The sequence below is a fragment of the Myotis nattereri genome (genome assembly GCF_964212035.1).
Source record: "Myotis nattereri genome assembly, chromosome: 9".
In the NCBI taxonomy this organism is placed as follows: domain Eukaryota; kingdom Metazoa; phylum Chordata; class Mammalia; order Chiroptera; family Vespertilionidae; genus Myotis; species Myotis nattereri.
In genome coordinates this window covers 62,285,047-62,310,916 of record NC_138084.1, presented here as the reverse complement: position 1 = coordinate 62,310,916, position 25,870 = coordinate 62,285,047, and the positions used below count along the sequence as shown (strand labels likewise).

At 40.1% G+C, this 25,870-nt stretch overlaps 1 protein-coding gene across 2 annotated transcripts in view; it reads left to right on the top strand.

Moving 5' to 3' along the window:
• MAML2 (mastermind like transcriptional coactivator 2) overlaps nucleotides 1–25,870 on the top strand; it is a gene marked incomplete at both ends in the record, with an annotated part of 353,771 nt that overhangs the window by 27,312 nt on the left and 300,589 nt on the right. The window lies entirely within an intron of this gene.

Here is a 25,870-nt window from a genome sequence, read left to right as displayed (position 1 = left end):
TGGACCCTGATAGAACCTCTGGAGTCGGCACCTGTTGATTTGAGTAGAACAAACGCTTGATCTTTTCCATTGTGACTAAGAACCCAATTCCTCTCTGGCTGCTGAGACACCTGCCTGCAGCTCAGATTGCTGACTTCATGTGTCCTCTGGCCTATAATCTAAACAGAGCCACGCCTGCCCCTGCCACTCCCACGGCAATTTCCCCGGTGGGCCATCTTGTGCCACATATTTATTCTGGGTACAGAATGAGTCTACGTTATCTTCTGTACAGAATAATGGAACAGTAGGTGACACAGGGCAGGAATCTGGGAGGCATCTTGGAAAAGGGAGAGAAAGTTGAACTAATCTGCCCATTGCCCAGTCTCCCTATGTTTCAGGTTATCTTAGCAGAAGTAGTTGAAACAAAGAGAAGGCGGTGACAATGACACTGTGAAGAATGCTCATTATACCTCTTAGATATGGCACCGGCCACCAACCCATGGGAAGGATGCTGTTATTGTCTGGGAGTGGGTGAGGCCTCGTGTAAAAAATCTATGGTATGAGGAAATGTTAAACAAACAGTCTTGTTCTTAGTAGAAAGGAGGGGGATATCAAGATAACTTAAAAGTGATTTTGAACTACCACTCAGAATGAAAGGTGTTGTCTTTGAAAGAATCCAAAAGGACTGTCTCAGGGCCTAGTAGGCCACGAGGTTCTAACCAGCAGCTACTTGGCCCAGTTGGTGGGGCACGGGCTACCAGGGTTTGCCCTTTGATTCTTTGCCCTTTTGTGGCAACGTTTGCATCTTTAAACCTCATCAGCCAGGGTTCAAGCTCAGTAGCATCTCCTTGGCAGAACTGGTTGGGGGAAACGTTGGGAACTTTCCCTTCTTGAAAAAGTTTTTTGCTTTCCTTTTTTAAAAATTTAAGTAAGTATAGTTGGTATACAATATTATATTAAAAACCAAAAACTCCTAGAAGAAAACATAGGAAAAATTAGAAAACTATTTGCCAATAGTCTGAGAAATATCTTTTTGGATATTCAAACAAGGGAAACAAAAGCAAAAAATAAACCAACAGGACTTCATCCTTTCCTTTTTCATATTCCACCCCTGCCCCTGAAGAACCCACTGTGGGATGATAATAAGAAAATTTTAAAAAAAGGAAATCCAGGTTAATTACTATGCGCTCCTAATCAAACTACTTTATAGCATGATTCAGGCATCAGAATCAGTGCTTGATACAATGCAGATTCTAGGGTTTCATCTCAATCCTAAAAATCGAATTTTTGGCATAGGTCCCAAATATTTACATTTTTAGTAACACAGGAGAACCTATATGAGGTCAGCTATCTGTGCCTTTTATTTACAGATGTATACCAAATACCTAGATTACTTACTAAGAGCACCTAAACTATTATAGGGCTCTATAAATATTTATTCAATGAATAAAGAACCCAAGCTCAGTAGGATTTGTTTATTATTAAATAACAGCAGAAACCAGTGGCAGGACAGGGGAGTCTTTAACGGGAGAAAGACTAATGACAAGGAAGGAGAGAAGTCAAGTTGAAGAACAGAGCTGAAGAACGGAGCAACTTCTAGGAGGCGAGGCTTAGGTAAACCACTAAAATGGAGACCTTGTCTGACTGAAACATGTGATGGGACTTGGCAGAGGAGAAAAGAAGCTTAGTTCTTAAACTGCAGCGGGCCCCAAACCACCTGGAGGGCTTGTCAGAGCACTGATGGCTGTCACCCTCCACATCAAGTTTCTGATAACTTCCCAGGGGATGCTGCTGCTGCTGAGAACTCACTTTGTGAATCACGTGGAGTTAGGCTGTTGGCCTCAGGAGTCCAAGTTTGAGGTGTGAACCCCAGCTCTACACCATGCTGGTTGTGGAATCTTGACAAGTGATCTAACCCCTGTATCTTAGTTTCAGGCATAATAATGATGATTAGATGTTTCAAGCTTCATGGATGTATCCCAAATCCCTAGATCGCTTCTTAGTTGATCTGGTATGTGTAAAATAGCAAAGTGTTAACACATCCAAACACTCGCCATCTTAAGAAGTATTACTTTGTCTTTTGGGGGAAAAGAAAATTTGAACTGTTCTTCTAATGAAAGAGCAGATATGACTTTATAGAAAAAGTATAATGTTTAATAGAAATATGGGCAGGTTAGATTCCAATATAACTAAACTACTTATTTCACAATAAATACCTATCTAGCTGAAATTATCCTAATAAGAAAGCACTTGAAAATTGGCCAGTTTTTGCAACAAATAAAAGTAGGTAGCCTGACCGAAGGTGGATGGTGGTGATGGTTGTACAACAATGTGAATGCTCTTAATGCCACAGAGCTGTACACTGAAAAATAGTTAAAATGGCAAATTTTATATTATGCATATTTTACTACAGTAAAAACAAGATGTAGATAGTCCGAGTACTATGTCCTGTTCCCTCCCTCATGATCTCCTATAGGGAGATTCATTTTAACATATAGTTTAGCAACTATTGTTAAACTAAGCCCACTTATTTTGAAAAAAGTGACTACATTTTGAAACACATATTGTACATTTTCTGGGGGAACTCTCTGGATCTGCCACTGTCAGTGCAGTCTCCAATAAGGCACTTTTAAAGATTAATCCAGTGATGTTTGAAGGTCCCGACTGTTGAATTGCAATCACTTTTTATACACAAAAACCCACCTTTCTGGGTTCTCTATGGGTGATTGACAAAGGAAATGCCCTTAAGGACTTGGCCTGAGACCCAACCTCAGGAAAAGTTTTGAACTTTTCCTTTGTGAGATGATGAATTTGATTGAGAAATATGGGCCTTTCACTCATTCCAATTACATAGGCCTTTATTTGGTGTCTATAGCTTTCCTTTTCATGGTTATCTACTACACTCACAAGGAAGGATACCTTTGTTCTTAAAATCAAATACTACATCAATGGGAAAAAAGGCCTCCTGATAAAAAGCATATGAAGGATCTGGGAAAAATCATTTAGAAAAGCAAATGCAGGCCCCTTTCCATTGTCCAATCCAGAGGGAAACTCAGCATCACATACGTGGCCTTTTTAGTATACGCAGCTTGGATCCCAGACGTGTGTAAGTACGTTGTGTGTAATTTAGTACGCATTGTGCGATCGCAAGGCTTCTACATGTAAGACTGGACTTTGAACTTTAGAATGGAAGTTGGAGAGTCAAGAAGAGATGTCCTTGCTGGTCTCAGCGATGAGAATCCCATCAACTTCTTATACCTCTGTCACTCTGCGGTACCAACCCTGGAGTGGGGTCCCTCACCATGACACTGCTATCCCCATCAGAGGAACCTTGCAAGTTGTGCATTCATGTCTCAGGGATGACTAACTTTCAAGGCTGGGGATAGTCCAGAAATCAGAATTTGATTTTATAAGATGGTTTGCAGAACTATTTTAGATAATAAAGATCTCTCATGGTTTCATATAAAGGAACTAAAGTGTGTTTAACTACCTAGCTTCTTTTATTTCTCCCCACTCTCCAGCTTCTTTTGTCTTGTTTATCTTTCTGCTGTGTGCCAGAAATCGGCTAATACAATTTCTCAAACTCCTGGCCAATGTACGCACAGCATAGTGAAACATGTTAGAGTGGGGAAGAGCTATTGGGACCTGGATTTGAGTCCATACACTTCCTGTTGCTTCGAACTCTTGAACAGATTACCTAACCTCCCTCAGGTATAGTGTCCTTATGTATAAAATGGGTTGATAACTCATAAATGGCTATTATGAGAATTTAATAAGGTGATACATGTAAAGTGCTCAGATTCGTGCCTAGACATAGTTGGAACTCCATGAATGTTAGCCATTATTATTGTTACATGCATGCCTCTTGGACTATTTATCGCTACTTTTCTGGTATATAGTTAATGCACTCACCCACATTTGCATGAAAATATTGTAAAAATATGTGTTATAAGCAGTCTGTGCATTTGCATATCAAGTTATAGTTGATAAAGCAATTTCTCATTTGCCCCTTATAACAGACTTGTGGGATCAGAAGAACTGAAGATATTTCTTCCTTTTACTCATGAGGAAACGTAGTAACTCATAGAGATGTCGTGACTTGGTTTGGATTTACTTAGGCAGAGCAAACAGTCAAACCAGAGTCAAGACTCTTTAGTGAAGTGCTTTCTGTCGTGTATGAGAAAGCGTGTTATAATTACTCATACCAGAGTATTGCCAACTAAGGGCTCGGGGGAAAGGCGTCCCTGTTCCTTGCTTTAATAATTTGTTTTTTAGAAAGTAGATCCAAGAAGCCACGCTTTCTGAATAAGGTTTTAATGTTTATTTTTCTTTCATGCACTGAAATTTTTCACCTTGTGTGCAGCAATGTGGTGACTTGAAAGATGATTCCAGGGATTTCATGTTTCTGGCAGTTTCAGGTCGCATTGGGTGAAATATGACATACTTAAGTCATCCCCACGGTAATAATGTTGATGAGATGGTGGAAACCCTGATAAATCCTTAAGCAAAATGAACTTCAAAGGTTGTTTCAATATTTTTATCCCTTCTAAGTGACTCTGACTTTCCACATACTGATATTTAGATTAGTTTTAAAAAATCTTTAAACTTCTGACACAACAATAATAGTTTTGGCTATTTTTCTCTACCGGAGGCTCCTGAGCTTATCGGTGCATTATCTATCTATAGTACAGCTTCTTTTGTTGACATAATCACAGCACAAACTGAACTCTTGTTAAGACTTCTTGACTCCAAATGGGACATCAGTTTTTCAAAGAGCAAGAAGCAAGTGTTTTCTCTGTCTGTCATCAGATAAATTCTGGAAATTTAAGAGTCTTGAAAATCATCCACTTGGAGTTGGAATATCATAATGGTTAAGACCTTGGGCACTAGAATCCAAGCTCTACCACATATTAACACATTAAACGCCCAGTCAGTCACCGGTGACTGACACTATACTTTCCATCTGGAAGACAAAACAGGCTGGGCACTTAACGTGTTAACTGAACAAATTGAGGAAATTATTTCATTCTAAGACTTTAATTCCCTCCTCTTTCAAATGGTGTTGTAATAGGATCTGCCTAACAGGATTGGTGTGAGGGTGAAGTGAGAAGGTATGGTTACAGTGCTCAATAGCGGTTAGATATCATCATCATCATCATCATCACAGTCACCCATGATGGTCTCAATAATCTTGATACTGGGTTGGATGCATCTCTCTGTAAAGATTCCAGGGGTGTAGGTGAGAATGAATCACTTGTAATTATGAGCAGAACACTGTAGTTACTAGGCAGTGATGGCGAACCTATGAACTCATTTTTTTGGTTGATTTTTCTTTTTTAAATGGCATTTAAATATATAAAATAAATATCAAAAATACACATCTTTGTTTTACTATGGTTGCAAATGTCAAAAACTTTCTATATTGACACGGCACCAGAGTTAAGTTAGGGTTTTTCAAAATGCTGACACGCCGAGCTCAAAAGGTTTGCCATCTCTGTACTAGAGTCCTTCTACAAAACCACATCTATAGGGTTAAACTGAAGGGCAGTTTTGAAACTTTGGCCTCTGAGTGTGAACACATTGTCAAACACTTCACAGTAAAATACAATACTGCATTCCAGATCTCAGTATGATGTCAGACACAATGGATTACTCATTTCAGTGGGAGTTCATTCTCTCCCCAAACCCAAAAACATCCAGCCAGAAAATTCAAGACATAATGATGAAGACATTGCCGGCTAACTCTACCAAGGACACTTGGTTCTCTTTCTTTCTCTCTTTTATGTCTACATTTTGCTGAACTTAACCAGTGAATTATTTTTATTCCATTTCATCTCTTTATGTTGCAGCACTTTTACATTTGGCCAGGAGAATGCAGAGAAGAACATATATAGCACATGTGTTGTTCAGTATGTATATATGAAGTATTCTTTTGCTCAACAGATATTTGCTCAATATCCATTGTGTCCAAGATACCATGATCCCTGACTTCAAGGATAAGAGTCTAATAAGGAAATGGCTTAAAAAAAAAAAAGCAAACATACCAAAAATTCTACAGGTGGTAATTTTTTACCATGGAGACCAACTGTTTTTAGATTTCAGTTAAGAAATAAAGGAGTAGGAATTACTATGGAAATAATTTTGGAAAGTACATTCCGGGATGATAGAGCAACTCTCAAATCTCTGGTTTTTGTTTTTGCTTTTTAAGCTCAATACTTTATGTTGATGATAGGTTTCTTACTGATAAAAATGACAACAAAGTTAGATTGTGAGTTTTTTGAAATTATAGGTGATAGAAAATAAAGCATTATTAAGTATGCAGTAAGTGAAAAGATGGTACCAGAATTTGAAGTGATGCCATAATTATTTAAATTGGCACTAGACTCTATTTAGTGGGTCAGTATTTAAATACATGCAGTCTTGAATGACAGCACTCAACCATGTGCATGTTAAAAAGACTTCAGTTACATTTCAGAACTCTGCTATTGTTTAACAAATCACTAGATTTTTTTTTCCTTTCCTGGTTTAGGATGTCACTGAGCGATCCTGGTATAATTACTTCCATACTTTGTCATTAGTATTTTACATTCTTTATTACATGGACTAGCCTCCCAAGCTGTAGCTGTGCGGATGTGAAGCTTCCCCTGAAATTTTTATTGTATTTCTGAGTCTGGGGAATCCAAATGTAATCTGTAACACTATGTAAGACTCGCCTCTCGCCCCCCTATAAAGTGATAGCTCCCCTTGGGTCATGGAACATTCATTCCCTTGGGTTTGGTTTTAGTTCTGCTCCTGAGCGCCCATGGGCCAGCAGTGGACTGAAAATCAAATTTATACACCCAGAGAGATTATCCTTGTAGGGGATTTGTGGGAGCCCAGGCACTTTCTAAGAGAAGAGACTGTCACCTCCAAGGATGTTATTTGAATCTGAAAAGGGGCAATCATAAAGGAAGCGGGGTTGCTTTAATCTGCCCTGGTTGCTTTAAGCTGCCACCCTGCCCCACTGCGAGACGGCCTTCCCCCAGGAGCAGAATGAGCATCCACTGGAGAAAGCAGCTGAGGTTTGCAAACAGTTCCAGTTTTGCAGCTTCAGGAATGTGTCAGAGCTGCAGCTTTAAGATGGCATTTCCCCCTCCTCGCTGCTGTGGAGGGAGCCTGGCCTAGTGAATGGGAGTTTTGTGTGAAGGTTGTGGGGAAGCCAGAGCCACTTGGTAATCAGGGCAGCCGGGCCCATTAATCCTTAAGGAATATATTTTACATGCAGCCTCTCGCGTCTCTCTTACAGTGAAAGTCTCAGCAGAACTTCCCCATGCTCCTGTAGTCTTCCTGCCTTTGATCTCATTTTAAGTTCAGGCTGAAGGCAACTCGATCTCCCCCTCTATCTCCTTTTGTAGATGATAATTAGCACAGTTCTAGGGGGCTGGCTGTAATGATATCCTCTGCTGCTGGAAAAGGGGAGCGGGAGGAGGGACTGGAGCAATTGTTTGCTGTGTTGGTGACTGTGATGTTGCCATGGGAAAGCTCAAGACTTCAGGAGAGTTTGTGTTTTGTTGGGCGAGGTGCCAAGCTGTTGTGACTTATTACAGCGTGTGAGTGAGCCGCACAGAACAGGATCCTGTGCAGCAATTCAAAGGGCAGGATCGCTTTCATCAGGGAGAGATAGAGCGCTGAGTATTCGCATTATGCTTTATTTCAACTTGGAAAGGATAAACAAACCCAACGTTTTGGTAGTTTCTGGGTTTGGTCTTTTCACTGGGGAGGGGAAAAATATCAATTCTTTGCACGCACTCCAACTAAAAGGCAAAGCAAAAACACCCCTGTTTTACATGGAAAGACCCTCTTGCCAGAATGGTGAGCTCTCAAATAATTGCCTCCCCGCCCCCCCAGTGCTAGTTCATCTTGACTCAGCCTCACGAAAAGCAAGACTTCACAGGCCAAGTTAATTGGTGTGGAAAAAAAAAAACAAGTGAGAGATCAGGAAGGTTACTTCTAAATTTGGACTCCAGACATTCCTTTGCCTCACTTATCCGGGAAATGTAGCCATTTGTACCCGAGTGCCTAGCACAGTGCCTGGCCCGTCTTGACGTTTAGTTGGCTTAGTTGTCCACTGTACCCAATGCAAGGAGTTTCTGTCATGGTTGTGTGGAAAGTTAACACGCAGATCCACGCAAGGAAAACTCTGGAGCTTTGTAAACTATTTTGACCTTTCAGACCACAAAAGGAGCAAGCTATAGCTCCCCCCCGCCCCCCGCCCATCTTTTTTTTTCTTCTTTTTTTTTCAGTAGTCAGCATAGCCTGATCTTCTGGAAGATGCCAAGTCCCCATCTCATTTTGTGCTGTGTAGACATTGCCTAGAAGTTCTCTTGGTGCCAAGTCTTTTGAAGGCTTTTGATCCATTCCAGGGAACTCTTGGAAGAGGAGAGAAGAACTTCACAATTTCCATTTTTAGCCTAAAACAGATGTCAACAAGTTAACTCTTCTCATTTGATATTGTGGGCCGGGGCCTCTACAGTCACAGAGACACAACTGAAGGGCTTCATATTTTCTGAGTATACAGGGTGTCCCTCAACAATGTATACATAGTTCAACAGCTGATAGCTCAATTTTGAAAGTGAAATGTATTTCTATAAGCACTGCCTTTATAATTATTCAAAGTGTGTGTATACATTTTGGGGGACACCCTATATTTTCATGAGAGGCTTGTAAGAAATATGTATGTTGCAGATAAATAAAGCAGTTATATCTTGTGGCATAATAGGGAGAAAGGTATCTTTCATATTTTAAAACACTGGAGTAAAAGTTTCAGATAATACATTTTAAATGTGCATTCTCTTTTTTAAAAAAATAACATTTGAAAGGCTTTAACAGATGGACAAATAAAGGAAGTGTAAGATGTTCAGCAGAAGTTGATTTGTCCTCATGGTTTTTTAATACCCACTTCTAGGAGTAGTTCACTTTATCTTTTGAAACACTTTACGGAATGTTTATACTTGTGTTTGTTGCTTTGTAGTTTTATTTGGTTGCCAGGTTAACTATTCATTTTCACCCAATTTGACCTTAAAGGGACATATTTTGCATAGAGACAGATGCTTTCATCTATCTTAATTTTTAGTTACTATATTTCCAAGTTCTGATAACATTCAGAATAATTAGAAGTTATGAAAACTTTCTCTAATATAGAAAAAACATTATCTTGTGTACTAGGAGACTTGAATAGTAGCTTATAGATATCTAGGCTCTTGAGAAGTAGAGAATTGATGAGATCTTTTCCTCAAATGTTTTCCATGTAGTACAGTTTCACATATATTTTAATATAGGATACAGCTTATATCATCATCAGCAGCAGCAGCATCATCACCATCATCATCATCATCATCATCTTTTAAATAGACCTTACTTTTAAAGCCATTTTAGGTTCACAGCAAAATTGAAAGTTAGGTACAGAGATTTTTATATACTCTCTGACCGCACACAAGCACAGCCTCCCCCACTATCAACATCTCAGCACCAGAGTGGCACATTCATTACAATCAAAGGACTACGCTGACACATGTTATCACCCAAGGTCCACAGTTTATATTAGGGTTCACTCTGGGTGTTTTACGTTCGATGGATTTTGACAAATGTATCATGACTTATTTCTACCTTTACAGCATCAGACATCTAGGAATGTGGAATTGTTACAAAGTGATCAGGTCAGTAGCTCCTTTAATAGAAGGAAAAACAGCATGGCACATAAGAGCATCATACAGCACAAAGGCACTTAGTTTTTTCTGTTTGACTGACCCTCCATCCTGGATGACCATAGGGCAGTCTCACTGGGATCTGGGCTATGTCTGCGGAGCACTGTATGCAGCGAGCTGCTCAGATAGTCATAGCTTCTCTGTTCTAGGAAGAATTTATATGGATGCATTAATTACTCACAGATCTATAGAAGGTTATCAAGGAAATCAGGGCTAATGGGAAGCATTAACCATTTTTTGAATAGATGCCATGAAATGTAAAAGAATAGATAGATAATCTCCTAGATGTAAAACACACATGGGTGTCACTTTCAGGAGACAGTGCTGGATGGATGGGGTGTCTGTGGGGGGCATCTCTTTCTTCCTTCTAAATTCACCTTAGCCCATTTCCCTCTGCGTTTTAACTGTTGCTTTACTTTCAGACTAGGTTCTTTTCCTCTTAAAAAATCCCCTATCCTTTTACTAGTGAACTGTCTAAAATGCAACTCTTTTATATCAAGTTCCTGCTTAAAATCTTTAAGTGACACCCTTTGCCTACAGAAAAAATTCCAAGCTTCCTGACTGACCCTGATTTTGGTGGATCCCAAAGTCAGGAAAAGTCTGGGCTTGTTACTGGAAACATATCTAGAAAGGTGGTGGAAGTCAGCCTGGCTTCTCATTCTGGCTTCAGCCATGGAGCCCATCTCCCCTCCTTAGCATTGGGACGTCTCTGATCAAGAGAGACTTGTGGCTGACTTGTAAGAAGTAGGGCTGGAACAGCTTTCATACATTCAAAGGAGGTGCACACACTGATGGGGACTGAGGACTATTCTGGGTCCTGGCACCCACTTCCTTGCACAGAGTCATTATGTACAAACTATTTGCTGATAGTACTGGCTCACCCACAGCAGCAGTTCTTAGAATTTATTTTTTATTTTCTCAGATACCCCAGTCATAGGTCAAGTGGGATAGGGAAGGCACCAACCAGCTCCAGAAGCTTAGGGTAAGGCCAGGAGTCATAGGGAAGTACCCTGGGCTTTTGTGGGTACCGAGGGCAGCTTGGGCAGCTTGCCTTACATGCTGCCCATCTGTATCCCTTTAGGGCTCATTTTTTGGATCTGTTCTCACGGGACACATTTTATCCTTTGTACTCAGATCTTGTTCAAAGACCTATCACAGTCATTATTGTTAAGGTATACTCTTGGCATGGAAATAGCTCAAAGAGCAAAGAAAAATAACCCCTTTGCTTTCCTTTGTTTAGAAATTCTTAGATGCATCAAAAGGAGTTATTAGAAGGACAGTCCCACAGTTTTTTGTATTAGTATATACTTATATCGGAAGTGATGGGAAACTAGGACCCATTGGCTCATGACTTGATGGCCCATTCCTTAGGGAAATTTGCTATTTTACTATAGAGAGAACTATAATTCTAGCAAGACTAGCAAAGGAAATAGTATCATCTATACTTTGAGATTACTTACAGTTTGACACTGGAGCTATTTTTATATTGGTATTTATGTGATACTTCTACAAAAGTTAAAGAATAGCCCAGCCTCACTCAGTGGTTGAGCATCAACCTATAAACCAGGAGGTCATGGTTTCATTCCCCATGAGGGCAGGCTCAGTCCCTGGTGGGGGGCATGCATGATTCTCTCTCATCGATGTTTCTAATCTCTCTCTCTCTCTCTCTCTCTCTCTCTCTCTCTCTCTCTCAAAATCAATAATATATATATGTGTGTGTATATATATATACACACACACACACACACACACATATATATATATATATATATATATATATATATATATATATATATTTAAAGTTAAAGGTTATACCACTATTTGACAAAATAATTTAGAATGCCTGAATAGGACATACCTCTCCTAGAGAATGGGAAATACTATGTTCCACTATTTCAAGGAAAATATTGGCTGCACAATGTCAAAACTACATGGATGGTCAATATCAACCAGAACTTGGATAAAAATGAGTCCTTGAATTCATTGTAAATTGTCAGGGACCTTTTAGGAAGCATTTTTGGCAAATTTCAAGAGCCATAATGATATCTGTGCTCTTTGACTCAGTAATTCCACTTCTGGGACTCTCTCAGAGGAAAGAATCCAAGATATGGAGAAAGTGATATGCATGAAACTAATCATAGTAGGGTTATTTATAAGGTTAATAAAAACTCTTGGAAACATCCATGGGATGGACAGAACTAAGTGAATTTTACCTATGTAAGCATATGAATACGCAAAATCCTGGAGCGTAGTAGATATACATTATAATAGAAGTATTAAGATGATATGTATCAGTATATATTTTTGGTTGCAATCCACAGACAGGGACTCTGGCTAATTCAATCAGTACATTAATGCATTAGAAGGACATGGGGTTGCTTGTAGAATTCAAGGAAGCCAGAATAATCTAACCCTGGGAAGGGAGAAAGCAGGGCAGCTCTGAGGTCCCAGGGAGCAGAAAGTGGAAAATCCTTCTCAAGGGAGAATCAGGTTCACCTGTTTCTGTTCAGGGGTCATTGTCCCCGACCTCCAGGAAGTGAGAGTTCCTTGGGTCTGTCTTGGATCATATGCCCACATCTGACCAGGAGAGGAGGGGACTTGATTGACAGCCCCATGCAGGACAAATGCAGAAGGAGGGGTAGTTCCCCCAGGGGAACAGGGGGACACTATCCACAGAGAAGAAGGGACAATGGATGCTGAACAGGCCAAAGCAGCTGTAAGTCACAGCAGGATTTTTTTTCGTTTCTCTTTATAATCCTAACTTTCTTATACTTTCAAAATCAATGAGTTTTAATCAATAAAATGTATGTCTTAGAAAGTCAGTGTGGATAGAGATGGAAACATTTCCCATTTAATTATTGCAAAGGACAACACACATTGCAAAGGCTGATGGTATAAAATAGCATAGCATGAAAACAAATCGTGTCTTTAACACTAAACTAAGTAGTAATATCTTCATAACTGGAAATACCTGATGGCTTTGATGAGAATTAACTGAAGTAGCTGGTGAGTAAGTACTTTGAGCAATGACTAACACACACCAAAGAAAGTGTGTATTAAACCCAAATAAAGGCTGAAAGGTGTAAATAATGAGGTTGCAGTAGCTCTTCAATGTTTATGTTGTAGCCAAAAAGCAACTGCTAAGTTATATACATATTGGCAGGTGATAATGATTATAAAATGTGTGAATAATGCTTCAATTTAGGTGTTTTTTTTGCCAGTGCTATTAATTTTTGTACGTAAAAGTGTCACCTGAATGTATTATCTGAGTGTGAATCCAAGAAGCACAGTTCATAAAGTAGCTGATTAATTCTCCCAGCTTTGGATTTATTAGGATTCTCTTGACCATGTCTAACTTAATTTGAAATAGTAATAAGAGGTTTCCTATAAGATAGGAATCTGTTAATATGTATAAATTCTAATTCAAAGCTCTGAGACATATTTTTTTTTTGGCCATCTCCAGGGTAGCAAGATAGTCATCCTTTAAAATTTTTTAAAATATATTTTTATTGATTTTAGAGAGGAAGGGAGAAGGAGAGAGAGATAGAAACATCAGTGAGGAGAATCATTGATTGGCTGCCTCCTGCACGCCCCCCATTAGGGATCAAGCCCGCAACCTGGGCATATGCCCTTGACCAAGATCAAACCTAGGACCCTTCAGTCTGCAGGCCGACACTCTATCCACTAAGCCAAACCAGCTAGTGCAAGTCATGCTACTTTTAATACATGTCCATGTACTTCATTGATTTCCTTGACCAGGGTCTGTATGTGGGATGGCTCTTCTCTGGAGTCTTAACTGCTCATCTTGTCTAAACGGGACAGACAGGGACAGGATTAGCAAGAAAGACACATAGATACAACATTTAAGAAGGCACTCATTGAGGTTTATCTTCTTTAATTCCATGCCTCCCTCTAGTCCCAGCTCTGGTAACAGAAAATCTGGCATATACACAGCTTCATAATTTTTAATTTTTAAGAAAAAGGAATCTACTTTAACTGATCTCTCTCTTTCTCCCTCCCTCCCTCTCTCTCTTTTAAATTTTTGCCTGTTAGATTTAAAAATACATGGATCCTAACAATACCTGGGACCCTTGGTCAATTTAAATCTGTCATACCAAAAGATTTATTCAAAACCATGTGGCTATTTAACATTTATTGAGTGCTTACTGTGAGCCAGAGGTGAGGCTAAACATTTTACATTTCATCCTAAAAGGTAGCTGTTGCCCTTGTAAAAACGAGGAAGCATATGGATAATGGGACCAAGATCCAGTCACCAAGATCCCAGAGGCAACTGCAGATCCAGAACTTACATCTGACTCCAGAATCCATGCTCTCAGATGTGGTGTGATGCCACCACCATCCTGGCCTTTCACCCAGTTATTCTCCGTCTCCCACCCCCTCCTACTCAGCCCCCATAGCCTCTGGGGTCCTGAGTCCTCTCTTGTGATGTCATCTGATACAGGGATCCTCCCTTTCTTCCACCAGCTTATCTCCCCTTTGCTGACTTCCCTTCCAGCTCTTTCCACTGTGCACACTGAAAACTCTTTTCTATTGTAGAAAAGAAAAAAAAAAAAAGGCCTCCTCCACCCCCACCGTCTCCACATAGTGTGCTGCCTTCACCTCCAGGCCTTTGGGAAAACCTGGTGCTCCCCCAGAGCATTTCCTTTCCTTTACTCCTCTCAGGTAACAACGGAGAAGCCCTTGTATGAAGCGCCCACAGGAAGTGGTGTCGCATTGCATTATCCTAGTTCCAAACTACCTCTTTCACCCTTTCCCTCCTCCTTTGAAATTTGCCTCATTCAGCTTTATCACCTTTACCACGCTGTGTCACGTCTGTCTGCCTGTATTCAGGTCGCTTCCTCCCTCGGACAGTCCCCAGGCTTCTCTTCTTCCCACACCCTGTCGTCATCCTAGCAGATTTCAACATTCCTCAAGGAAACACCTCCATCATTCCAGCTCTTGGTTTCATGACCGCCACTTTCATTAGCCTTCAGCTCCACCTTGACCTTATCATCACCTCCAACTGTCCTGCCTGAAATCCCAGTCCCAAGGATCACCCTCTCTTACCTACTTCCTTCCACCTGCCCGATCTCCTCACTCTCACTGAGCCTCCTGGTCTTCCTTACGAAGACCTCAGCTCACTTGCCCTCTTAGCTATCCCTTACTCCCCTCAACTCCTCTGGACTTTTGTTCTTGTTTTACTTAAATGGATCTCATGTCAGGCATCAGAATTACTCTCTCACCAGCACTCTCAATTCCTTGACTTCTTTATCTCTTTCCCCCACTGTTCTGGTTTTGATTCCCCAGAACTGGATGGGGAGGAATTGAGTGCCAGCAGTTTACTCAGGAAGTGATTCTGGGAGGTAGGGGTGAAGGCATGAGGAAGTGAGACAGAGAAGGGAAGGAAGCAGGGTGTGTTAAGAAGGAGGTTGCTGCTGTCGGCAGCTAGGGCTCCATTCAACGGTGGACCTCTGGGCTGCTGTGAGGAACATGACTCACCAGAGGCAGGCGCACAGGGAAATTCACCAATATCCATGGGACATGGGCTGAGGCTGTTCCCAGGGGAACGGCATCCCTTTTGACTGAGGGCCAAGCCTGCATACACAGCTATAGCCAAGGCACAGAGTCTCAGCTGCTTGTGGTAAGTCCTCCACGTGCACAGGAAAGGTGAGTGCTAAGAATATAGGGGAGGGGCCTTGGCAGCATCTTCTACTTTCATCTACCATGCAAACCTCTCAATATGGGATTGATCTCAAAAGCTGCCTCTGATTGCCTACTATACATTTGTATTATCCTATCTAATAAAGAGGGAATATGCTAATTGACCATAATGCCCTCAGAAGATGGCAGCGCCCACAGCCACAAGATGGCAATGCCCAGTCCCCTCAGCCCTGCCCCATCCAGCCTCAGTTCCCCAGTCCCCTCAACCCCATCTCATCCAGCTGTATTCCTCCAGTCCCCTCAGCCCAGCAAGGGAAGGCAGTTGGAGGTGATTGGGCCGGCAGGGGAGGGCAGTTGGGGATGATCATGCTGGCAGGGGAGCAGTTAGGCATCAATTAGGCTGGCAGGGGAGCGATTAGGGGGCTATCAGGCTGGCAGGCAGAATGGCTAGGGGCAATCAGGCAGACAGGCAGGCGAGTGGTTAGGAGCCAGTAGTCCTGGATTGTGAGAGGGGTGTCTGGCAGTTGGACATCCCCCAAGGGGTCCCAGATTGGAGAGGGTGCAGGCTGGGCTGAGGGACACCCCCCCCCCCATGCACAAATTTTGTGCACCGGGCCTCTAGTGAATATATAATTTCTGATTTTGTCAGAACTCATAAATGACATTCCATGATCTTTTAATTTGTTTCCTCTCTTTTATTTCCCTCCAGACTTATGATTAGAGTCAGACAGATTGAGTTCCAATCCTGGCTCTACCACTTTGTGCGTTTGGGCACATATCAAACCCTCACAACCACACTTTTATCTTTTGTAAAATCAGGAGATTAATGCCAACTTGCTCATCTGTTATAAGTCATTTGATGAAATAATAAATACATGAATACAAATACATCATAAAACATACACATATATAATGATAACATATTTTTATAAATAGATATGTAACCTAGCATGACTAACACATAACAGGAACTCATTCATTCTTTATCTGTTTAGTTATCTTCTATTATATAATTCCAACACTTAGCAAATGGCCTTTCCTCACATAGCTTACAGAGAAAACAGACCGTCAGCTCTTAGCTCCTCAGCTTTTCAATGCCATACAAACAGAGAATACCTACCCCGTGTTTGTATATGCCTTGTAAATTCCTTGAGTCTCAGAGGCAGGAATGCTCTTCTTTTGGTTTAAGCCTAACCTTTATCTCAGACCATTTCTACTCCTCCGGAACTTTATATCATTGGTTACCAGTATCCTCCTCCCAAATCCTCAATCTTTCCACATTCATTATTTTTCTTCAGAAATCTTTCTTTCAGTGATAATAATCATTTGACTTAAACATACCTTTCATTTTTACTTTAACTCAATCAGAAAATACATGATCCTCTTTATTAATTGAAGCAACCGGAGTTGTTCTTACATCACACTGCTGCCAAGATGGATATCAGTGTTGCAGTAAGTCAAGTTGCTTTCAGCAGGATCACACAGACGTTGGGGGAGGGGAGCTAAAATATTTATGTTTTCTCGGCATCATAGGAAAGCTATGAGAAGACGAAGAAGATGGAGTACAGGTAACAGGTAATAAAGAGAAGAGAAGGCATGTGGAAGGATTACAGTCTTTCAAAATCAAGAAAAAGAAAACCCATAACTGCATTTTAAAAGAAATTTTAACAGGCACGACCACCCCTTATCCAAAATAAAATATCATTGACATTCCAAAAATGTTTTTATAAAGTGCTTAGGCTTTAGGGTTGTGAAGATGAAAACAGGTGACAGACTGCACATGACACTTGTTGTGGGACTTGCTTTCTATAGTACGTCAACATAGCGAAGAAAATCTGTTCCTGTTATAGGTGCCAATTTATCATTAGTATTGTTCTTGTGTTCTGCGAACACTTACTGAGTGCCTATGCTGTGGATTTTCTCATTAGCACTCTGCTGTGCTGTACACGGGTCGTAAAAAAAAAACAGTAAGAGGAAGTTGTTCGTAGACTACACCATGTATAGAATGATTAACTGGTCAGTGCAAACTTGTTCTTTTGATATCCCAGGTGCTAGAGGCAAGGTCAAATCACTGTTGCTCCTTTATGGGAATTAAGGAAGCATTTTCTGATAATCTGGGCTTCCATTTTGACCAGATCTATAATTGCTATAATTTCATTGGTGATAGGCTTTGCAATTTTAAAACGGGAATGGTGTTCTTAATTGTTTTTAAAATAAAATGATTAATAGAGAAGAGAAATATTTCAAGTGGCTTTCATAGTGGAGTATATACAGTTCAAAATCAAATCAAGCTTCAGAGAAATCTGAAATTTTATTCAAGAGTTCCACTTTGGCAGTTACATTTGTTGGTATTATTTTGAAACCATTTGCATGTATATTGTAAGATACAATAACTACCTATGTTAATGTTCTTGGGAACCAGGTTTTCAGCTCAAAATCACTCAGAAAATCCTGTAGTGTTAAACTTTAATTGGAATTCACAATTTTTTTTGTTTAATAAACTTTTTAAAATATATTTTTATTTATTTTAGAGAGGAAGGGAGAGGAAGATAGAAACATCAATGATGAGAGAGAATCATTGAATGGCTGCCTCCTGCACGCCCCCAACTAGGGATGAAGCCCTCAACCCTGACATGTGCCCGTGACCGGAATCAAACCGGGGACCCTTCAGTCTATAGGCTAATGCTCTATCCACTGAGCAAAACGGGCTAGGGCTGATTTTTTTTTTTTTTTAACAAAAATGTACTTCTGTCAGAACAGGAACAATGAGCACTCCTAATGCCCAGATTGTGGTCTCTTCATACCATTTTTCACTAAAAGAAACGAGGGCTCTTTTTCTCTAAAAGGTATCAGAGCTTTTTTGAAGAATTGGTCAATCCAGAAATGAGGCCAGAGATGTACAAGATGCGTGTGGGTCATCTTTTGTTGCCAGTAAGCAAGGAAATATAAAAAATACTAATGATGTCTTATTAATAGACACAGAAGAATGTGAAGGGATATGGCTAAATCTAAAGATGCAACAATTAGGTTATCAATAATCATTATGATTACAAGTATTTGAAACACACTGAATGCATATAAGTCCATACATTTAAACAAAAAAAAACCTCATTATTTTCCAAATTGTTATTCTGACAATTGGGAATTAAAGAGAAAGACCTAAGCATTCATCCTGCTTTTCCTTTAGCATTCATATTTCTGTGTATCTAAACAATTTAGTGGAGACGTTCTTCACAGAATTGTTGCTAATAGCTATATATGGAGGGGAAGAATTAGACCAACATTTTGCAAACCCTTATGAAACAATTGATTCAGGCAAAGGTGTCAGTGAATTAAACCAGTAGATGAAATATTGATAAGATAATTTTCCAGTGGCTGAATCAGTTTGTCACCACCAGAATTCACTGATCAATGATAGACTCACAGACACTGGGGCAACCTAACATTGTGTGCCTTCTGACATGATATCCTGTATAATAAAAACGACCAGAACGACTGATTGACCAGTTGCTATGAGGTGCATTGACCACCTCTCGATCCCTCCCCCTAGCCCGCAGGCTCCGATTGCTGGATGGTCAATGGGGAACTATGAGGAACTGGGGTGGGTGGCGGCGGGGTGGGACTGAGGACTGGCAAGCAGGCAGAAGGCAGACCTCTTGCCCCCCCCCCCCAGGCTCTGATTGCTGAATGGCAAAAGGGGAACCACAGAGAACCAGGGTGGGTGATGGCAGGGCGGGACTGGGGACTGGTGAGTGGGCGGAAGATGGCCCTGATCGCAGGTTAGGCTAGGGACCCTACCCATGCACGATTTCATGTGCTGGGCCTCTAGTATATAATAAGCAGCACAACTTATGAAATGTTCTTGAAAAAAAGTTGAATGGGGGTCTTATTTAAAGTTAAATTCTAGTTCATGGGCAATATGTGAGATAGAGGAGTATGTTAAATGATTCTTGAGGAACTGAACAGATAAATCTGGAATGTGGGACATTTTACAAGGAAAGTTATTTGATTTCTTCAGTAAATCAAACATGTACAATAAAATTGAGGTTGGGATTGAAGGAAGAGTGCTACTCTAGGCTACAAAACATAAGACACATGTTAACCAAGCGTCATGTGCAGACCTTATTTAGATCTTGATTCTAGAAAACTAATTAACGCAAAACAATTTTGAGATAGTTTGGTAAATATGAATATGACAGAGGATACTAGGGGCTTGTTAAATTTTTTAAATACAATAATTACATTGTGATTGTATAAAGAAAATATATTTTTCGAGATATATGCTAACTAAGTAGGGGTGGAATTGTGTCTGGAATTTGCTTTAAAATACTTCTGCAAGCACAACCACAACATAGATCACATACTAGTATATATCCGAGGGTGGCAAAATCTTGATAATTGCGGGATGTGGCTATATGGGGGGTTATTTTATTCTCTTTATTTCACGTATGTTTGAAATTTTTTCATATGAATGTTTGAAAAAAGGAAATGGTCAGAAATACTGCTGTACTTTTCTATTTTAATTATAGTGTCAAATATTTACATTTTTAAATGGATAGGAGTGTTCTAATAAAGCCTTTGAAGTCTCACTCTCGAAAGTTTTCAGTGACTCCATCCCCCCATCACAGCTGAGCTCTTGGCCCCGCCTCAGCCATTCCCATGCTGCAGTGGTCATTGAGATCAATGATGTTCTTATGCCAAACAAAGCTCATAGAGCCTGCTCTGTGTGCAGGTGGGTGGACAAGACTCATTGCTTCTAGTTATAGGAAAGCTTGCCCATGCTGACTGGGCACCACGATAGAATTCAGTTCGTGTGAGGATTCTCCTAGGGCAGTGATGGCGAACCTTTTGAGCTCGGCGTGTCAGCATTTTGAAAAACCCTAACTTAACTCTGGTGCCGTGTCACATATAGCAATTTTTTGATATTTGCAGCCATAGTAAAACAAAGACATATTTTTGGTATTTATTTTATATATTTAAATGCCATTTAACAAAGAAAAATCAACCAAAAAAATGAGTTCGCGTGTCATAGGTGCGCCATCACCGTCCTAGGGACTAAGTGATTAAGCAAACAAAACATTTGTGCTCTTTTCCCTTACTTTTCCCATCCGGCTAGTGGATGCAATACTATTTTTCCTTTATTGTTCAAGGGCCAACTCAAATATCGTGAATACTTTCTTGGCCCCCAACCCACAGAATTGTTTTTCCTTTGTTCATCCTTGAATGTTTTACTTGGCAGTTAGGCACTATAGGGTGCTATTTTTTTCAATTTGCTGTCCATGACCCATTAGCTGGTCGTAAAAGCAAATTAGTGAGTTGTAATCAACATTTTAAAAAAGCAAAATAGAGTAAAAATTAGTGTTTTGAATGTAGGAAGAGTATTATTTTTCTAAAATGTGTTCCAATTGTGTGTGTGTGTCTCTGTGTGTGTTTTATGGGGGTGATGTCACATGTATGTCTTGCTGTGGGTTACAGTCAAAACAGTTTGAAAGACACTGTTTTAGAGAGCACGAAACCTACAAAGAAGAATGTGTTACGGATGATGATTAGCAGTTTACTTGAGTATTTGTATGAGAGCTACTGCTTTACAGTTTATTTTTAACACCACCCTCAGACACCACTGGATACATGCATGTTCATGGGTGAGTGCGTGTGTGCTTCGGCAGAACAGTGGAACTGTAATGTAGTTTAATAGTCAATAGGGGTTTTATCAGATAACATGACTGCACATGTAAATTACTATTATGCTATCCTAGCTGGTTTGGCTCAGTGGATAGAGCGTCGGCCTGGGGACTGAAGAGTCCCGGGTTCGATTCCAGTCAAGGGCACATGTCTGGGTTGGGGGCTCGATCCCCAGTAGTGGGTGTGCAGGAGGCAGCCGATCAATGATTCTCTCTCATTTAGTGTTTCTATCTTTCTCTTCCTTTCCCTTCTTCTCTGAAATCAATAAAAATATATTTAAAAATTAATTTAAAAACAAAACAAATTACTACTGTGCTGCCAAGTTAAGTAATAACGTAGTCTTCTGAGGGTCTTGGGGTGAAACAGATCCCAGATGATGGGCTCTTAGTTCCTCCAGTTTGTATTTCAAGCGAATCCTTAGGCCTTTAGCAGCATATCATAGTGGGTCTTGACTCTATTTACAGCTCATCTCACTCAGGCATGCAGGAGGCAGTTTTGGATGTATTTGGTGTGAAGCTGGACTTACAAATTAATTTGAAAAATGCCGGTTGGTTTTTATGTTTCCATATATAGTAAAGCATTTTAATCCTGACCATCTCTGTTTTTATTGAAAGTTTATTCACCTGTGGTTTTTCTATTACTTTTAAAAACTCTCTTGAAATACCAGTGTTTTCAGAAGAATTCTGGCCATTGCAAAAGTGAATTAGTAACAGAAATTAAATTTGCATATTTCAAGTTAATTCCAAGCTAAATAGGCTTTCATTCACCTGGTGTTACCTCAGTTTTGGTGGAGCGTTTGACTAAATTTTAGCCGGACAAGATCATTTGAGAATATGTTTTTACGTTTGGGAGAAATTCCTAAATATGCCCTTATATTGATGCTGCAGTCATTTCTCTGAATTCAGTCTAATCTTGGCCAAAGGGAACACAATTAATTTGTATTCAAATACCTCACTTCCTGGTAAATTTTTTTAGTGGTTAAATACACGGAGCCTGGGAATCAGACAGGGGTCCCCAAATCCCATGCTACCTCTTAGCGACAGACCACAATTTTCTTAGCTTCCCTGGGCCTCAATTTTCTCATCTGTGGATGCAGATCATAATGATGCTTGCCTAATAGTGTCCACAAATGAAGACCGTTTCCATGTAAGCATAAAGCACAGTCCCCAGCATATTGTGCGTGTTCAATAAATGCTATGTCTTTGCTTCTTCTGGAGGAGATTCTGTTCTTATCAAAATACATGGAAGCTCTAAGTGGGTCACATTCCTGAGGAACGTTTGCTTGCTGTGCTCTGAGTAAATAGTGAGCACCTTACAGCTCTCCCTGGAACAAGTCATACAGAAGGTGCTTATAACAGGATGTTGATCATTTACCTACAACTGATGAAAAGGTGAATATTTTCACAAAGTAAGCCCAAGTTTGCCATGTGGTTTTGGTGTTATAGACATCTTTAGAATGGATTGATGTGCTTTTTAAAAAAAAAAAATCAGTAAATGCTTATTTATTTATTTATTTATTTATTTACAATGGGCGACCTTTGATATGCGAACATTCTTGGTCTGGTGAGAGAAAACTCAGTCTCAGCTGTTTGTAATGTGTTTCTGGAGCTGGCATTGTTTGCAAAAGGAAAATATTTGAGCTTGGCATTTGTATAAGTTTTCCTTATGATGTACTTATTTCTGGGGGACAGAATTACTTTGGGGCAGGGATAATTAAGAATGAACGTATCCGTCTTTTAAAGAACTGTTTAGAAAGGAAAGCTAAGCTAGTGCTGCAAATAATATTTAGAAATTCACTGGTCTCCCTCCAGAGTAATTTCTGAGCTCTGGGCATTCAGCATTTATGTTTTAGCTGCAACTGGAGAGTCAGCTCTTGCCTGAACAGCCAAGGTTAAATAAAGAGCTAAGAAAGGGTTTAGCCAATCCCCTCAGACGGCTACACTTTGGATGTTTGCGCCATTTAGAATCCACTGGATCTTTCCATAGTTTTCTTCTCTGCTTCTCAGCTACACACATACAATCTGCAGTATTTTCATCTTTATTTGAAACATTGACCAATCTGTTCCCATGTGGCTCTGTTTCACTTTAACTTCCTCACCCTGGGCTGCCACTCGGGAACGGCATGCTATCGAAATGATCGCTGTTCTGCATGTGTTTCTGTGGGCTGTTAGGCTGGGTCTCGTTTTTTCAGTCTGACATTTTTGAGAGTCCCTACTGCTTAAGTCTTCAAGTTTGAAGTCTTGCTGCTGCTACGATTGCTTTTTTTTTTTTTTTTTTTTAGCTTGCTGTGCTTCAAACATTCTCTTTTTAGAAAAAGCACTTGACATTTTTACAGTTATTGTCTTAGTGTGCATCAGAGAAGCTGTATGATTTGATGTGCTCCAGAGGGCCAAAAACGCAGCCCTGTGCCCTTCCTCGCTGCCAGCCTAGCAGAGACTGAGGAAACCATTCACTCTGCTGAATGATTTCAAAGCTATAATTTTACAAGATCTGATTCAATGGTTTTTGTTGTTTTTGGAGTCTCACGCATTGAAAAGGTGGATGAAAACGGACATGCTCCAAATCTCGAAGGTGTGTAACCCTCAGTGAACTGGGAAGGAACATTGATTATGGATGTTTTAATGGTACAAATATAGACAGCGGAGGCATGATAAAGGCAACATCATGTCCACTTCATTAGAGACTCTTTTTAAGGAACATACAGTTGCATATGCCTTTATAGTTGCTGTTTTTTTAAAAAAAATATTTATGTTCTAAGTTGTGGATAACCTTTTCAAGCATAGTCTACAAGATAAATGTTTACCGCCCATTTGAAAGGCAGTATAGTATTTGGGGGGAAAAATCAAATAGAAAATCCATAAATAATGATGAACTCGTATGTCAGATCTACTTTTTCTAGCTTGAATTGACCCACGGCTGCCCCCTTTGTCGTCTGGAGCAGCCTTCTGTGAGGCAGCTAGACTTCGCTCCCCATTTCTCCACTTGTTTTTATAGTCCAATCCCACAAACTCACACTGTGCCATTGAAAGAGCAGACTTCATTCACGAATTTGCCTCCCATCACGATAGGCAGGCATCAATGCATGGAGAGGAGTTGAAGAATAGAAGAAGATTAGATTGCTACTGAAAAGAGACAGGCTAGTCTTAAAGTGTTGCTGGGAATGACTAACCCAGCTCAATGAGGTTTTTGACAACAGATATTAAAAAAATTCTACATAGGAGAGGCATAGGAGTAAAACAGTGGAGAGATCTTGGTCTTTAGAGTCTAGTAGATCTAGTTTTACAGAATGACTGCTCTATTTAATAATTGTAAGATTGGGCAAGATGAATGAACCCTTCCTTGTCTCGTATTTTTATTATCTACTAACTGGTATAACAATTGTTTTTAGGATATATTTTAAATTAAATGTATTGGGGTGACATTGGTCAACATGAACATATAGGTTTTAGGTGTGGGTTTCTGTGTTACAAGATCTGTATATGGTAACATGTGCCCACCCCCCCACCCCCCGCCAAAGTCAAATTTTCTCCTGACTCCTGTTTTTGGGATAAAATGAGAAAAAGTATCTATAGCATTTAATTCAGTGCCCAATACGTAGTGGGCATGTAATATGTGACAATTAATTTCATTTTCTCCACAGAACGCTCTTCTTTGTATAGAGTTTGCATATTCCTGCTACCCAAAGTACTGTTTTTAATACCCCTTATCACGATAAATTTTTATGAATCTGTGATAAAGCCAGTGTTGTTACATTGGACCCATTCCATTACATGCTACTTGTTAAATGTACATATGATCACCTGGAAGGGGAAGGAACTAATTTAGCTAAGTTTCACCCAAGGGTGACAATAGTTCTTTACCACGAGGTAAAATGGTGCGTGGTGACAACAGCAGGGACAGTCTGCTACATGCATTTGCTAAGTGGCCAGACATTAGTACTCAGGTATTCCTCAAGATTCCTAAGAAGAGTGCTTTTCCTAATATATAAAGGTTAAAATGGAGACGTGCATGCTTCGTAAAGATATGCTTGTTTGCAGCACACAGATCTATGGCAGGGGAAAGCCAGCCATCCCAGAGTTCAGCCACTTGTATATCACAGAGGCTCCTGGGCAAAGATGATAAAGACGCAGGAGGTGAAGATCATCATAGCAATGACAGACACACTCACATCCTTCAAAGAGACTGTGATTAGCAACAGTGTTTTCTGAATAAAAAGACAACGTATACACACACAGAGACAGGCACACACACAGACACGTACCTTCGTGTGCATACATAATATTACACATTTATACACACAAGAGGCAGAGGCAGAGGAAGATATAAATGATAAATATCTGTGTCTAGAAAGGATCCAAAGATGCCTTCAGTAAAGTAATACCAATAAAAGGGAAAATAACAACTATAAAATGAAAGGAAAAAGTAATATACTGAATGTAAATGAGCTAAGACTTAACTTAGTTGGGCATTACTTTTTCTAAAACCTCAACAGTAGGGAGAATAGCTAAGAACCAGACAATAAGCCACAGAAAGTTTGTAAGGAGCTAATAGAGATGTCCCATAGTTATTAGAAAACCCAGTTCTACTTTCCAAGCCCTTTTCTTTGCAAGTTTTCTTGCCTTTCGAAATCAGGGAAATTGAGCTCAGAAAAAAGTGACAAGCCTGGATAAAGATGGAAAGTCAGGAAAATTAGAAAAAGCAGCATAAAACAAAAAAGAAACACCCAGTAGGCAGACATGAATGGCACATGTGGAGAGACATGTGGAGGCTTTGCCATGTTGTAGCACAGTGCAATAATTATTGTT